Source organism: Eurosta solidaginis, chromosome 4 (genome assembly GCF_040869045.1).
Source record: "Eurosta solidaginis isolate ZX-2024a chromosome 4, ASM4086904v1, whole genome shotgun sequence".
Lineage (NCBI taxonomy): Eukaryota > Metazoa > Arthropoda > Insecta > Diptera > Tephritidae > Eurosta > Eurosta solidaginis.
Window position 1 is genome coordinate 213,043,957 of NC_090322.1, and position 16,013 is coordinate 213,059,969.

The window sequence follows — 16,013 nt, forward strand, 5'->3', positions numbered from 1 at the left end:
ATCAGATTTTCACAGAGGAACAGAAAAAATATTCAGGTACATTGTTTACAACCATCAATACTGTGTGAAAAGGAACGTACAATGCTTTTTAAAATAGAAAGCATCCGGCGGTCGATTTCGAACTTTGGAAAGCTATGAGGTTTAATATGATTTTGTTCCAAATGTTCAGTAACATTATCAATTTCTGTCCGGCGACTATCTAAGTGAAGTCAATTACCACCTATTGTAGCGTAAGAATTAAATCTAACTCCAGAAGGAGATATGCCGTGTAATAGTATTGCTGCGACACGGACTACATACTCTATCAAGCAACTTCTTCTAGCATTTATACAACTTTGGTTCATCCCTACTAAAGCAGCATGTTTCCTAGAACTGCTGATTTCTTCTCAACTAAATAAGGCTAAGTGTTGCTTCAACAACAGGATAACAGTGATTTGACCTAAGGAAATTTGCTAGTACTCAGGAAAATTTAAAATCGCCTTTCTTTCAATATTTTTAGTAAAGTACTCTTTGCAGGTAGGCCTTGTCTTCTACCTTCTTTCATCTGTAAATGATTGACACTGTCGTGCGCTGGGTTTCTATTTCCACGAAACGACACAAAGTAGCGATTACTATTGGCACCTAAAATAGAGGTGCCCTCGAGGGCTTCATAGAGCTTCGGAAAACAATTCGTCTTTAATATACAAGTCGCGTGAGCGTAGCGACGGAGATGAGGTGAACCAAGCATCAAATTAGTTTTCGTTTCTTTTTCAAGTATTAAATCTCCTGTGCGTCAATTTTATGCTCAAACACTCTCCAGTTTTCTACGTAAAATTGCGTTTGTATTCGAAATTCTGCTGGCCTTGTGCACCCCAATATCATGGGAAGTTTATTTTCAACATTAGATATAGGATAGGTTTCTATATAAACGTTAAGATCTTCCATTTCGGAAAAGAGTAGAGCTCTGTAATTTTTGGGCTAACAGACTCATGAGTCCATAAAATTCTGAGTAATCTCCTCCTGACAAGTACTATCAGCTTTCGTTGCGATATATTATCACTGGGTAGCGCCGCAACCCAACATCTCTAATTTCTCTGACTTCCCGTATCCAGCGCAGGTGGAAAAACATTCTTACTGTCTACAACTGCCTCGCTTGTAACGACAGCTCTCTCAGTCCCAGAATTCTATGGAAAAATGCGACTAGAGAACTTTGTACCACGTGTTTTGGCAGCGCGTTTTTACATCTTCTACTATGTGAAAAAATGCGGCCTCTTCCCATTCCTTAGCTGTTGAGGAATAAGGAACATATGTATTTATATTTTTAGAGCTTTCCAAAATAGGACTGAAAATAAACTGAAATTGCTTTCGGGCTAAAATCCATTGCACTGAAGGCCATGTTTTAAATGCTGTGCAAACAATTCCACAGGAAGGGGCATGTGCCCCGATCCCTCAAACTACCTACGGCCATGTCAATTAGTAAAATACTAACTGGCGAAACTGCTGCAAATGTTACTCATTTTAAATTGGTAACAACAACAATAAATGAAATTAAATAAAAATGGCATTTGTTAAGCGAAAAAAATACAAATGCAATTCAACAGTTGTCGCCTGTAGTCAAACATAGCAGCAGGAACAACAACAACAAGAATAACAACTGTCATACAACAAACAACAGCAATCAGCACTCAACTGCACTCTACCGGCATGAAATGAAGTAAGAACATGCAACACCAGCACAACTGCAAGTGCCAACAATTTTGGCCAGCAAACACCTCTGCAACTGCGCACATAAAGACAAACGTTGCAGCAGCTGTTGCAATATTTATATGTGTGTGTGTGAGCCTGTGTGAAAAATTTAAATTTGAATTTAAAACGCTTGCGATACGAACATTCGTCGTCTGCAACATTTGGCAGTTGTCTCGTTCACCAGTCATTGCTAGTTATTGATTTATTTTTTTGTTTTTGTTTTGAGGGGGATTTGTTTACTGTACAAGTAGATCCGCAGCGCAGATAGCTTATGTACGACACGCGTTTGAGTAAATTTCAATCAGCAAGTAACAATCACAAAATTTTAGTTGCAACTGTTGTAAAAAATTAACCAAATCAAAAAATAAGTAAATTGAAGAAAAAATTTTTAAAATATATTTTGGACGTTTGTGGATAGACTAACAAAAGTTCGATGTGATTACGAAAATTTGTAAGTTTCTGAAAATATCTAAATATGGATCAAGTTTTTCTTAATAATTTTTTGTTTTTTTTTTCATTCTTGGCGGATTTTTTATGAATAAAAACTAGTAGAGGTGATGATGTATAGGTTTGAAAAAAGAAAAAAAAATCGCCAAAAACTGAAAATGGGATGTGTTCCGTTACCATCCAAGTGTTCAGTGACCCTCCTGACGCTCGTCAAAAAGAAAATCTTTTCAACAACCATTTTTTGCTTTAACTGATACTGAATCTATTACTCTATTAGTAAAAAAGATGTTTTTTTTTAATTTGTAAAGCTATAAAAATAAATAAATACAACGCGCAATATACTTCCGATGAGATTTAGGCCGATCTTCTCTTCCAGCTTCCGTCGTGCACCTTTTAATTTTTCCTACAAATTGGAGAGACGGGACCTACATGATTTATGTCGATTCCAAACGGCATCTGTAAGGTCGATGAATTTTCATTGAGAGACTTTTCATGGCAGAAATACACTCGAACTCAGAACTTTCGTTGTGGTAGGCGGAACACGCTGCCACCACACTACGGTAGCCACTATAAAGCTACAGCGAAATTAAATTTTTTGTAAATATTTCAGGTACTTAGCAGGAGTGGAAAGCAGTGAAAAATAGGGTGCTGTCGTATTTAAACAAAGTTAAATTTTTTAGCCCTAAGCAATTTGGTTTATATCCGGGCTTTCTACTGAAGATGTTCCTCTAGATTTTCCTTCCTTTATTTATAAGTCAATTGATGATAAAAAATATTATGCAAGTCCCTTTGTAGACATAACAAAGGCATTTGATATGGTTGACCATAGCATTCTAATAAGCAAGCTTAGCAACGTAGGTTTTCGTGGTAACATTATTTATTGGTTTACGTTATATCTAGAGAATAGAGTTCAGAGAGTTAAAGTTGAAAATAATCTAATTGCACCCAGGGCTATAACCCTAGGGGTTCCACACCAATCTTATTTTTAATATACATTAATTCAATATTCTCTTTGCCTTTTATTGGTAAAGTAACAGCCTTTGCTGATGACCTTGCCATCGCCTATGGATCGAAAAATTAATTTCATCTTTTTGCTGATATTCATCACGATATTTACCTTTTAAGATCTTGGTTCGCAAGGCATAAGCTCGTGGTAAGCAGCAAAACCAAGTTGATGTATTTCAACCTCTGCGGGAAGGAAATACCTAAGAACGAGGTTGTCTTTCATAGTTCTATATGTATGCGGCATCGTTTGTGTTCAACTGCTTGTACTCAAAATAACACAACTGTCAGTTTTGATGAGAAAAGAAGTTGTGACAGTAAATGTTTTGATATCGAAGTCGCTTCTAATTTCAAGTATATGGGTGTTATAATCGATCAAAATCTAAGTTGGTCATCGCATATTTCTGCAATGAAATCTTATAGGTTATCAGCTCTTCGGTCTTTCTATAACTTATGAAAACTGTGTTCCAATAGAATATTGTTATTGGTGTATCATGGACTAATCCGTTCAAAATTACAATACGGAATAAGTTGTTGGGGTGGGGCCTACGCTAGTAAGATCAATCCGCTTTTAATCCTACAGGAGTGTCTAATCCGAAGAATATGTAAGGCTGGTCGTTTAACACACTCTATTGATCTATTCAAAAAATTAAATATTCTTCCTGTGCGGCACTTATAATATTTTAAAGTTTTAAAAATTTGTTTAAAAGGAGCGGGTATACGCAAAGCCCAATATACAACCTTTACAATCTGAGAAATAAGACGTTATCTCAAGCAAAAGTTCCTAGCTTTCGCACCAAACTTTACACCATCGTATCATCTCTACACCATCGTATCATGTAATCTATATAACAAACTACCTGCTGAAATACGACTCATTACAGGGCTACCAGCGTTTCTGAGGGAAGTGAAGCAGTAGCTACTTGGTTTCAATTATGAGGGCATTGAAATTGTTTTGAGACCTATAATATAAGTACCTGTGTCCATTAGCATCGAGGTTTTTTCTTCTTCTTCCATTTGATGAAAGTACCTTGACATCTGTAATTTTGAATTTTTTGTTTTAATATACATAGTATACTTTTTCCTTATACATATTTATATCTTTGCAATTGTAAGCAATTAAAATTTGTTATTATTATGCGCCTCACAAGCATTTATAATGCTAAACGAATGAAATGGCATTTCCTCTGCTCTTTGAATGAGCATCTAATGTCATTATCTATTTTCCTATTTGTATTTTTATTTCATATTGTAATACTCTGGAAATTGTAAATATTTACGAGAAAATAAAGATTATACAATACAAATACAAAACCCCCGCTGAGGTTTGGTGGCCCTCTTTAGCTTTATTTCTAGCTCATCCATCATCATCTTCTCTTCCAATTCGCGTCGTGCTCCTTTTAATTTTTCCTACCAATTGGCGGGACGGGACCTACATGTTTTATGTCGACTCGACGGCATCTGCAAGGAAGATGAGTTTTCACTGAGAGCTTTTCATGGCAAAAATACACTCAGAGTGCTTGCCAAACACTGCCGAGGGCCAGAACGGCAAGTTATATTTTTTGACAATTTTTAAATTAGCTCTGAGTTAAAAACAAACATTGCCGGTCTGCAAGTGAGCCTAAGATTGTCAAATTGAATATGTATATGTACATACAATAAAGTTTCTGGAATACCGCAGCCCACATGACCCTTTGCCAATTTCATCAATTGGACAGTTATAAAAAAAGTCTCGGTTCTATAATGCACAATCCTTCATTGATCCATCTCATGCTTAAACTGTTGTTGTCAACAATTTTTTTCGGTACGTCTATTGTTTCGTTTCTTTTTTTTGTTTTTTATCTGCCGTTTTACTGTTGTTAATATGAGCTTCAAATTAAAATTAAGTATCGCATTCAAGTTTTTTTTGGTGAGTTTTTGCCGTATTCAAATTGGTTTATAGTGCTTGAGTATTTGATTATTCTGCTGAAAATACTGAATTGCATACTTTGGTAATTTATGAAGGTTAAATTCTATTCAACGTGCTTATTAGAGCACTCGTATTATAAGATATACTATCTACATACATACATACTTACATACATATGTATATCTACGACTTGTGCACTTGTAGGTACATACATTGTATATATATATATGTGTGTATGTATAATTTTATGGGAAAAATTAATGCATTTTTTGGCAGCACTAAATGAAAGGTGATCTTGCAACATGACAAAAACGCTTCGTGGAGGCGATCTTAAGTTGCACGCAAAATTATGGAATAGCGACGAAAATATTACCGAAACAATAATGACATAAAATTTCGCAATTTGAGCAGTTTTAGTGTATTATTGTTTAGACAAATGAAATGGCTTCTGGGATCTTTTAAAATTCATAAAAGTAAAAACTACAAGTAAATTGAGAAAAAACAAGTAAGGAAGGCTAAGTTCGGGTGTAACCGAACATTACATACTCAGTTGAGAGCTGTGGAGACAAAGTAAGGGAAAATCACCATATTGTAAAAAGAACCTAGGGTAACCCTGGAATGTGTTTGTATGACATGTGTATCAAATGGAATGTATTAAAGAGTATTTTAAAAGGGCGTGGGCCTAAGTTCTATAGATGGACGCCGTTTCGAGATATCGCCATAAAGGTGGACCTATGGGTATCAAATGAAATGTGTTAATGATAATTTTAAAATGGAGTGGGCCTAAGTTCTATAGGTGGACGCCTTTTCGAGATATCGCCATAAAGGTGGACCAGGGGTGACTCTAGAATTTATTTTGTACGATATGGGTATCAAATGAAAGGTATTAATGAGTATTTTAAAAGGGCGTGGGCCTAAGTTCTATAGATGGACGCCGTTTCGAGATATCGCCATAAAGATGGATCAGGGGTGACTCTAGAATTTGTTTGTACGATATGAGTATCAAATGAAAGGTGTTAATGAGTATTTTGAAAGGGAGTGAGCCTTAGTTTATAGGTGGACGCCTTTTCGGAATATCGTTATAAAAGTGGACCAGGGGTGACTTTAGAATGCGTTTGTATAATATGGGTATCAAACGAAAGGTGTTAAGAAGTGTTTTAAAACGGAGTGGGTCTTAGTTCTATGGGTGGACGCCTTTTCGGAATATCGTTATAAAAGTGGACCAGGGTTGACTCTAGAATGCGTTTGTACAATATGGGTATCAAACGAAAGGTGTTAATAAGTGTTTTAAAAGGGAGTGGGCCTTAGTTCTATATGTGGACGCCTTTTCGAGATATCGCCATAAACGTGGACCAGGGGTGACTCTAGAATGTGTTTGTACGATATGGGTATCAAATGAAAGGTGTTAATGAGTATTTTAAAAAGGAGTGGGCCTTAGTTCTATATGTGGACGCCTTTTCGAGATATCGCCATAAACGTGGACCAGGGGTAACTCTAGAATGTGTTTGTACGATATGGGTATCAAATTAAAGGTATTAATGAGGGTTTTAAAAGGGAGTGGCCCTTAGTTGTATATGTGAAGGCGTTTCGAGATATCGACCAAAATGTGGACCAGGTGTAGCATTATACGTCACACACTGTATTGTATATGCCACACCTACTGTAACATACTTGCGGCTTTACGCATAACAAATTCAAATATATTTTAGTAATAATCATATTACAATTATTGAACTAACCCAGACGGCACGGAATGCCGAATATGAGACACATATCACAGTTAATAAATTATACATATAAACACACAACCCATTGTAATATACATACAAACATTCAACTAATTGTGGGAAAATACCAAAATATTCAAACTGATCTGCTGACGCTGCAAATTGTACAAAACTACATGTATGGAGTTATGCATACAAAACTACATGTATACAAAGACTGTATACAAACGTACATGTATGCATAACCCATTTCCTATGTACTTATTTTTAGTTATTAGTATTAAGATATTTATGAATGTATAGGTTAAGTAAATTAGTATAAAAGACAATGATTTATTCAATAAAGGAGAGACTTAATGTCGCACAATCAAACGTGCAACGTCTTTCAATTACGAATATTTCACAGGGTGATCCAGAACATCATCTGTCGGGTACCGCTAATTTATTTATATATGTAATAGCACGAACAGTATTCCTTCCAAGATTCCAAGGGCTCTTGATTTCGCCCTGCAAAACTTTTTCATTTTCTTCTACTTAATATGGTAGGTGTCACACCCATTTTACCAAGTTTTTTTCTAAAGTTATATTTTGCGTCAATAGACCAATGCAATTACCATGTTTCATCCCTTTTTTCGTATTTGGTATATAATTATGGCATTTTTTTCATTTTTTGTAATTTTCGATATCGAAAAAGTGGGCGTGGTCATAGTCGGATTTCGGCCATTTTTTACACCAATACAAAGTGAGTTCAGATAAGTACGTCAACTGAGTTTAGTAAAGATATATCGATTTTTGCTCAAGTTATCGTGTTAACGGCCGATCGGAAGGACAGACGGTCGACTGTGTATAAAAACTGGGCGTGGCTTCAACCGATTTCGCCCTTTTTCACAGAAAACAGTTATCGTCCTAGAACCTAAGCCTCTACCAAATTTCACAAGGATTGGTAAATTTTTGTTCGACTTATGGCATTAAAAGTATCCTAGACAAATTAAATGAAAAAGGGCGGAGCCACGCCCATTTTGAAATTTTCTTTTATTTTTGTATTTTGTTGCACCATATCATTACTGGAGTTGAATGTTGACTTAGTTTACTTATATACTGTAAAGATATTAACTTTTTTTTTAAATTTGAATTTAAAAAAAATTTTTTTAAAAAGTGGGCGTGGTCGTTCTCCGATTTTGCTAATTTTTAGTAAGCAGGCATATAGTAATAAGTGTAACGTTCCTGCCAAATTTCATCATGATAACTTCAACGAATGCCAAATTACAGCTTGCAAAACTTCTAAATTACCTTCTTTTAAAAGTGGGCGGTGCCACGCCCATTGTGCAAAATTTTACTAGTTTTCTATTCTGCGTCATAAGTTCAACTCACCTGCCAAGTTTCATCGCTTTATCCGTATTTGGTAAGGAATTATCGCACTTTTTCGATTTTTCGAAATTTTCGATATCGAAAAAGTGGGCGTGGTTATTGTCCGATATCGTTCATTTTAAACAGCGATCTGAGATGAATGTCCGGGAACCTACATACCAAATTTCATCAAGATACCTCAAAATTTACTCAAGTTATCGTGTTAACGGACAGACGGACGGACGGGCGGACGGACATGGCTCAATCAAATTTTTTTTCGATACTGATGATTTTGATATATGGAAGTCTATATCTATCTCGATTATATATAATATATATTTATACCTGTACAACCAACCGTTATCCAATCAAAGTTAATATACTCTGTGAGCTCTGCTCAACTGAGTATAAAAACGTCGGTGTATTTTTCTGATGTAGATTTGAACAATTGGATAGCTATGAATGAATTTGGTCTGGAGGAACCCTGTTTCAGCGTCGTGCCATCACCAGTGATATATTTTATGTGTAGACAACTTTAGAAGGGAATGGAAAGGAAGGAAATATTAGACGAAACAGGACGGCGTGTTATGAATTTGTTATCGAAATTTTAACAGTTTTATCAATGTTGTCCAATTCTTATCGACGAGTTATCGGCTTGTTATAGGTGTGTTATCGACAAGATATAGAAGCGCTATCAATTTGTTATCGGTGCATTTCAAATTTGTTATCGATAACAACGGCTGACGATGATTTATTGATTTTCTATCGCCGAATTATCGGATGTTATTGAAAAGTTATTGATAACTTTTTGTTTTGGAAAGTTATCGATTTGTTATCGACATATTATCGAAAAAAAAAACGATTATTTATCGATATACATACATTATTGTGGATCACCGAAATATATCCCGACGTATAAAGCTTGTTCGGGTAGGAAAGAGATGAGGTTATTTCTCAAACTAAACAAATCAGCTCGGCAAGGTCATTACTAGGCATTATGCTACTCCACCGATTTGTTGACAATGGCTTATACCGACAAGTTCTCTCTACAGATGGAAAAAGAGGCCAAATTAACACTTTTTTCGCCTCTGTCCGAGACTGCAAACAAGATTTGTAATATTTATGTGCGCAGGGTGACTCGTTAGTCTGACGGGTGTAAGGAAGGTGCGTCCTTCGCTCCTACTTAAGTTTATATGGGAAAACAAACGCGTACACTTTTCGAGGTCGTTTGCAATGGACAAAAATTACAGGGGTGGGCAGTTCCCCTTTGCGCCCTATCCACCTTACCAAACCTTACATGTTTTAGCAATGCAGACATGTTTTCAGTAAAACGTGGGTTCTTTCTTAGCCAGAGCAATCTTATGAATCTGAATGATCAGACCAATTATCATCTATATGCATATGTGGCTTAGAGAAGCGAGCTCTCAGCAAAAGTGTAGAAAATAAGCTTGTTAATTTTTAAGTAACGACCAAAGTGTGCTCCAAGGGAGCTTTATTTCCAATAGTATGTAACTCCTATACTCACTTAGGTCTTTAGATGTGTAGAGGCCCGTAACACCATCCATAAGATTTAACGGAACGAGTTGTTGCATAATATGGAGTGGGACAAGATTGATATTGTGATTGTCTTTTCTGATAAGTTACTTTAATATTCATTTCCCAGTACTGAGCGAGGCATTACACATTCCAAGGCCCTTACTAATGGCTAATAAAATATATTTGAGTCCGAAGCTGTAAGTTGCAAAAAACCCCTGAAAATCACATAATTTTTTGCGACCTTACAATGCATTTTTTGGAGCTAAAACGACCTCAGGTTCAGCACGTCGCATTATATATATGGGGTATTCCATCCCATTTCGACCAATTTTGAACCCAACCCCTTTAGAATTGGCTGAAAGTTTTTCTTCTTTTTCTAGCTTACGAAAGACGTTTTTCAGAATTTTTTCAAATTTTTTCATCCAACTCAAAAAAAGTTATGAATTTAAAAAAAAAACACCGTTTTTGTTTTCAAAATGCTATAATTTTCAAAAATTTACCGTTTGGGATTTTTTTTTTTTAATTTTTTTTTTTTTAAATGTCCTTTTCGGAAAAAATACAAAAAAATTTTTAAAGTTTTTTTTTTTTAATTTTTCAGTTTTTCGAGATTTTTCGAATTTCGCATTTTTTTTTTCTCATAAAAAATTCCATCAACTCTGCAATCATCCACTAATCCAGGAGTGCGCCGATTTTTTTTTTATATTTTTTGTTATTTAATTGAAAAAAAAATTTTCAAAAAAAATTTTTTTTATCAATTTTATTTATATAACAAAAAAATTTAAGAAAATGATTTTTATACTCAGTTGAGCAGAGCTCACAGAGTATATTAAGTTTGATTGGATAACGGTTGGTAGTACATATATAAAGGAATCGAGGTAGATATAGACTTCCATATATCAAAATAATCAGGATCGAAAAAAAATTTGATTGAGCTATGTCCGTCCGTCCGTCCGTCCGTCCGTTAACACGATAACTTCAGTAAATTTTGGGGTATCTTGATGAAATTTGGTATGAAGGATCCTGAGCACTCATCTCAGATCGCTATTTAAAATGAACGATATCGGACTATAACCACGCCCACTTTTTCGATATCGAAAATTTCGAAAAAACGAAAAAGTGCGATAATTCATTACAAAAGACCGATAAAGCGACGAAACTTCGTAGATGAGTTGAACCTATGACGCAGAATACAAAATTAGTAAAATTTTGGACAATGGGCGTGGCACCGCCCACTTTTAAAACAAGATAATTTAAAATTTTTGCAAGCTGTAATTTGGCAGTCGTTGAAGATATCATAATGAAATTTGGCAGGAACGTTACTACTATTACTACATGTACGCTTGATAAAAATTAGCAAAATCGGAGAAGGACCACGCCCACTTTAAAAAAAAAATTTTTTTAAAGTAAAATTTTTACAAAAAATGTAATATCTTTACAGTATATAAGTAAATTATGTCAACATTCAACTCCAGCAATGATATGGTGCAACAAAATACAAAAATAAAACAAAATTTCAAAATGGGCGTGGCTCCGCACTTTTTCATTTAATTTGTCTAGGATACTTTTAACGCCATAAGTCGAACAAAAATTAACCAATCCTTTTGAAATTTGGTAGGGGCATAGATTTTACGACGTTAACTTTTTCTGTGAAAATGGGCGCAATCGGTTGATGCCACGCCCAGTTTTTATACACAGTCGTCCGTCTGTCCTTCCGCATGGCCGTTAACACGATAACTTGAGCAAAAATCGACATATCTTTAATGAACTTAGTTCACGTGCTTACTTGAACTTACTTTATTTTGGTATGAAAAACGAACGAAATCCGACTATAACCACGCCCACTTTTTCTATATCGAAAATTACGAAAAATGAAAAAAATGCCAGAATTCTATACCAAATACGAAAAAAGGGATGAAACATGGTAATTGGGTTGTTTTATTGACGCTAAATATAACTTTAGAAAAAACTTTATAAAATGGTTGTAACACCTACCATATTAAGTAGAAGAAAATGAAAAGTTCTGCAGGGCGAAATAAAAAACCCTTAAAATCTTGGCAGGTATTACATATATAAATAAATTAGCGGTATCCAACAGATGATGTTCTGGGTCACCCTGGTCCACATTTTGGTCGATATCTGGAAAACGCCTTCACATATACAACTACCACCACTCCCTTTTAAAACTCTCATTAATACCTTTAATTTTATACCCATATCGTACAAACTCATTCTAGAGTCACCCCTGGTCCACCTTTATGGCGATATCTCGAGAAGGCGTCCACCTATAGAACTAAGCCCCACGCCCTTTTAAAATACTCATTAACACCTTTCATTTGATACCCATATCGTACAAACATATTCTAAAGCCAACCCTGGTCCACCTTTATGGCGATATCTCGAAAATGCGAACACCTATAGAACGAAGGCCCACTCCCTTTTAAAAATACTCATTAACACCTTTCATTTGATACCCATATAGTACAAACAAAGTCTAGAGTCACCCCTGGTCCACCTTTATTGCGATACCTCGAAAAGGCGTCCACCTATAGAACTAAGCCCCACTCCCTTTTAAAATACTCATTAACTCCTTTCGTTTGATACCCATGTTGCACAAACGAATTCTAGAGTCACCCCTGGCCCACCTTTATGGCGATATCGTGAAACGGCGTCCACCTATGGAACTAAGGATTACTCCCTTTTAAAATACTCATTAACACCTTTCGTTTGATACCCATATTGCACAAACGAATTCTAGAGTCACTCCTGGTCCACCTTTATGGCGATATTTCGAAACGGCGTCCACCTATAGAACTAAGGTCCACTCCATTTAAAATACTCATTAACACCTTTCGTTTGATGCCCATATTGTGCAAACAAATTCTAGGGTCACCCCTGGTCCACCTTTATGGCGATATCTCGAAACGGCGTCCACCTATGGAACTAAGGATTACTCCCTTTTAAAATGCTCATTAACACCTTTCTTATGATACCCATATTGTACAAACAAATTCTAGGGTCACCCCTGGTCCACCTTTATGGCGATATCTCGAAACGGCGTCCACCTATGGAACTAAGGATTACTCCCTTTTAAAATACTCATTAACACCTTTCGTTTGATACCCATATCGTACAAATGCATTCTAGAGTCACCCCTGGTCCACCTTTATGGCTATATCCCTAGATGGCGTCCACCTATAGAACTACGGCCCACTCCCTCGTAAAATACTCTTTAATGTATTTCATTTGATACACATGTCATACAAACACATTCCAGGGTTTCCCTCGGTTCATTTTCCTACATGGTTATTTTCCCGTATGTTGTCACCATAGCTCTCAACTGAGTATGTAATGTTCGGTTACACCCGAACTTAACCTTCCTTACTTGTTAAGTATTATTTTCTTTATATATTATGGTAATATACCGTAACCAGCCTAATGCAGTTGCTGAACAGCCAAAGCGAGTCATTTTAATCGTAGATTAAAAATGCATAACTTTTTTTGGGTTGGATGAAAAAATTTGAAAAAATTCTGAAAAACGTCTTTCGTAAGCTACAAAAAGAAGAAAAACTTTCAGCCAATTCTAAAGGGGTCGGGTTCAAAATTGGTCGAAATGGGATGGAATAGCCTATATGTAGGTATGTGGATGTTGTCAAATGCAGAGAACTTGTTATACCCAGCTGAAATTGTAACCAGGGTATTATAACTTTGATTGGATATTTGGTTGTACAGGTTTAAAGAAATTGAGATAGATATAGACTTCCATATATCAAAATCATCAGTATCGAAAAAAACTTCCATTAATCCTTGTCCGTTCGTCTTTCCGTCCGTTAACACGATAATTTGAGCAAATATTGAGATATCTTCACCGAATTTGGTATACGGGCTAATCTGGACACAGAATAAATTGGTATTGAAAATCAGCGAAATCGGCAACAAAAGTGGGCGTGGGCGATATCGAAAATTTAAAAAAATGGAAAGAATGAGATAATCCACAAACGAATACCGCTAAGCTAATGGAATTTGGTAGGTGGATTGGTTTTATGAAGCAAAACATAAATTCCAAAAAATTTTGTAATATGGGCGTGGCACCACCCACATTTAGAAGAAGAAAATTTGGAAGTTTAACAAGCCGTAAATCAAAAGTCGTTAAAGATATTACATTGAAATTTGGCAGAGACACTCTTTTGACAAATTGTTTGGACTGAGTGAAGATAATCATAATCGGTTAAAGATCGCGCCCACATTTCCTAAAAGTCTAGCATTAACAAAGTTTGCAATAACTCTATGGTATTAAACTACATTTGACTGATAATCTACATTAGTTGTGGAGTGGTTGAGCTAAGAAAAAAACTTAAACAAATTTTGAGAATGGATGTGACCCGCCCCTTTTTTGCTCCTGTTTCCAAAATATTTTTAATGTCATAAATGGAACAAAATCGGTAATAGTCTAGAACAGGGGTCGACTGCTAATACGTGTCCACTGCTAATACGCATATTGACCTCGACAACAATAATCCGAAGGCGGATTTAGATATTAACGAAAAACCGAAAAATGACCCCGGGTCGCTCCGAAACCGGGTGTGGGAACCATAGTATTTTTGCGCAGAGCACCTTTCTGCGTTGGCGGTCTTCGACCGCGCTTACAAAAAATTACCTTGTCCGATCCAGCAATGGGGTGGATTCAAAATTAAATGCGTGCAAAATCCCTTGGTACACACACTTTTTTCAGTGCACAACAACATTACAACAACCATTTGAAAATTGCCAACTTCAACTGCAAATATTTCCGGACAGAGATAATATTTTTCTTTTACGCTTTCGGATTATTATTGTCGATCTCAATACGCCTCTTTTGACACCCCTCTCGACATTTTTGGATACTTATTAGCAGTCGACCCCTGTTGTTGTAGCGATATGGACACTTCCCGAGTGTTATCGATGTTGATGGTCCTTTGCCGGATCCGGTGCGTTCCGGTAACAAGCACTATATAGGTACTAGCCCGAACATCTCGGGAACGATTTGGTATGACCACATGCAACGTTCTAGGCCATCCCGCCCTCCCACCTTCTAGATGCATCAGGAGTTCGAGGTGGCCAGAGCCTCGGCTGTTAATGAAACAGGATTCGCCACGGGTAGGTGAGGTTGAGAATTGGGTTTGAGAAGCTATATATTGCACTGGCAACCCCTTGAGAGGGGTTGCGCTACACAAACCTTTAAACCAATTTATTATTTTAGTCGCCTCTTACCGACAGGCATACTTGCCGCGGGTATATTCACTGGGGTGAGTAGTCGACCCCTCTTCTCGACTTTTACCCAAAAATCTCCCAATCCGAACGAAATTGGGCATACACATTTTTGCATAGCTACAACTGCTAAACTGCATTTTTACCCGCTCAAATTCCTTAGTGGTAGCCTCTGTATCCTTTTTGCTTCTTTTGAATGAAAACGGGGTCAGAATAGAACCATATATGTATTATTGTGCAGCCTCAAGTTTAACCACACAAAGCAAACAACAACACATCTGGGTATTTAATGTTCCGTTTCACCCGAACTTAGACTTTCTTACTTGTTTATATGACGTGCCGATGGTATGCCTTCTAGAATTAAAAATAAAGTCATTAAAAGATACTGCGAACAAATCTCTATTCGAATGGTCTGATTCACATACCGTGGTTTTAAGCAATTTTGTATTTTTTGTTTATGTGGAACAAAATTTGCCATCGATGACGTCTGCCTAAATGGCGCGCGCATGAATTTCAAGAGGATGGGCCAAAATGCTTGTATAAATTCAAAAGCAAATGCTTATAATTAAATGAGCCATGAATTGGATTAAGCGCCTCAAATATGCATGAAACGCAAATAAATTGAAAACGGAAAACTAAAATAAAGGAAATCTAAAATCGCTCGAGCGTATCCCAGCGAAATAACAAAAGCGCAATGAAATTGAAAGCGACAGCAAAAACGCCCAAAACTGAAAGAATTCTAAAAAAAAAAAAAAACTTTGAAACAGGCCAAACCACAAACATGCGCTAAGCAACAAAAATTAAGAGCAACAAAGCCCGATGAAAGGTTTTGCAATTTGTTAAGGCTTAAATTAAAAGAAGAGACACGACCCAACCCATAAAAATGACACCAAACATACGTTGCAGTGCGTTTGCGAAACTGTGCTGGAGCCCACATTAATCCACGCACAAATCCCAAACAGTTTGCTGCGTCGCTCTACAAACAACAACAAACACATCACCAATTTAATGACAAACAATCGACACTTTGAAAAAAGCGAAAAGAAACAACTAAAGCACAATGAAAGTATAATAAG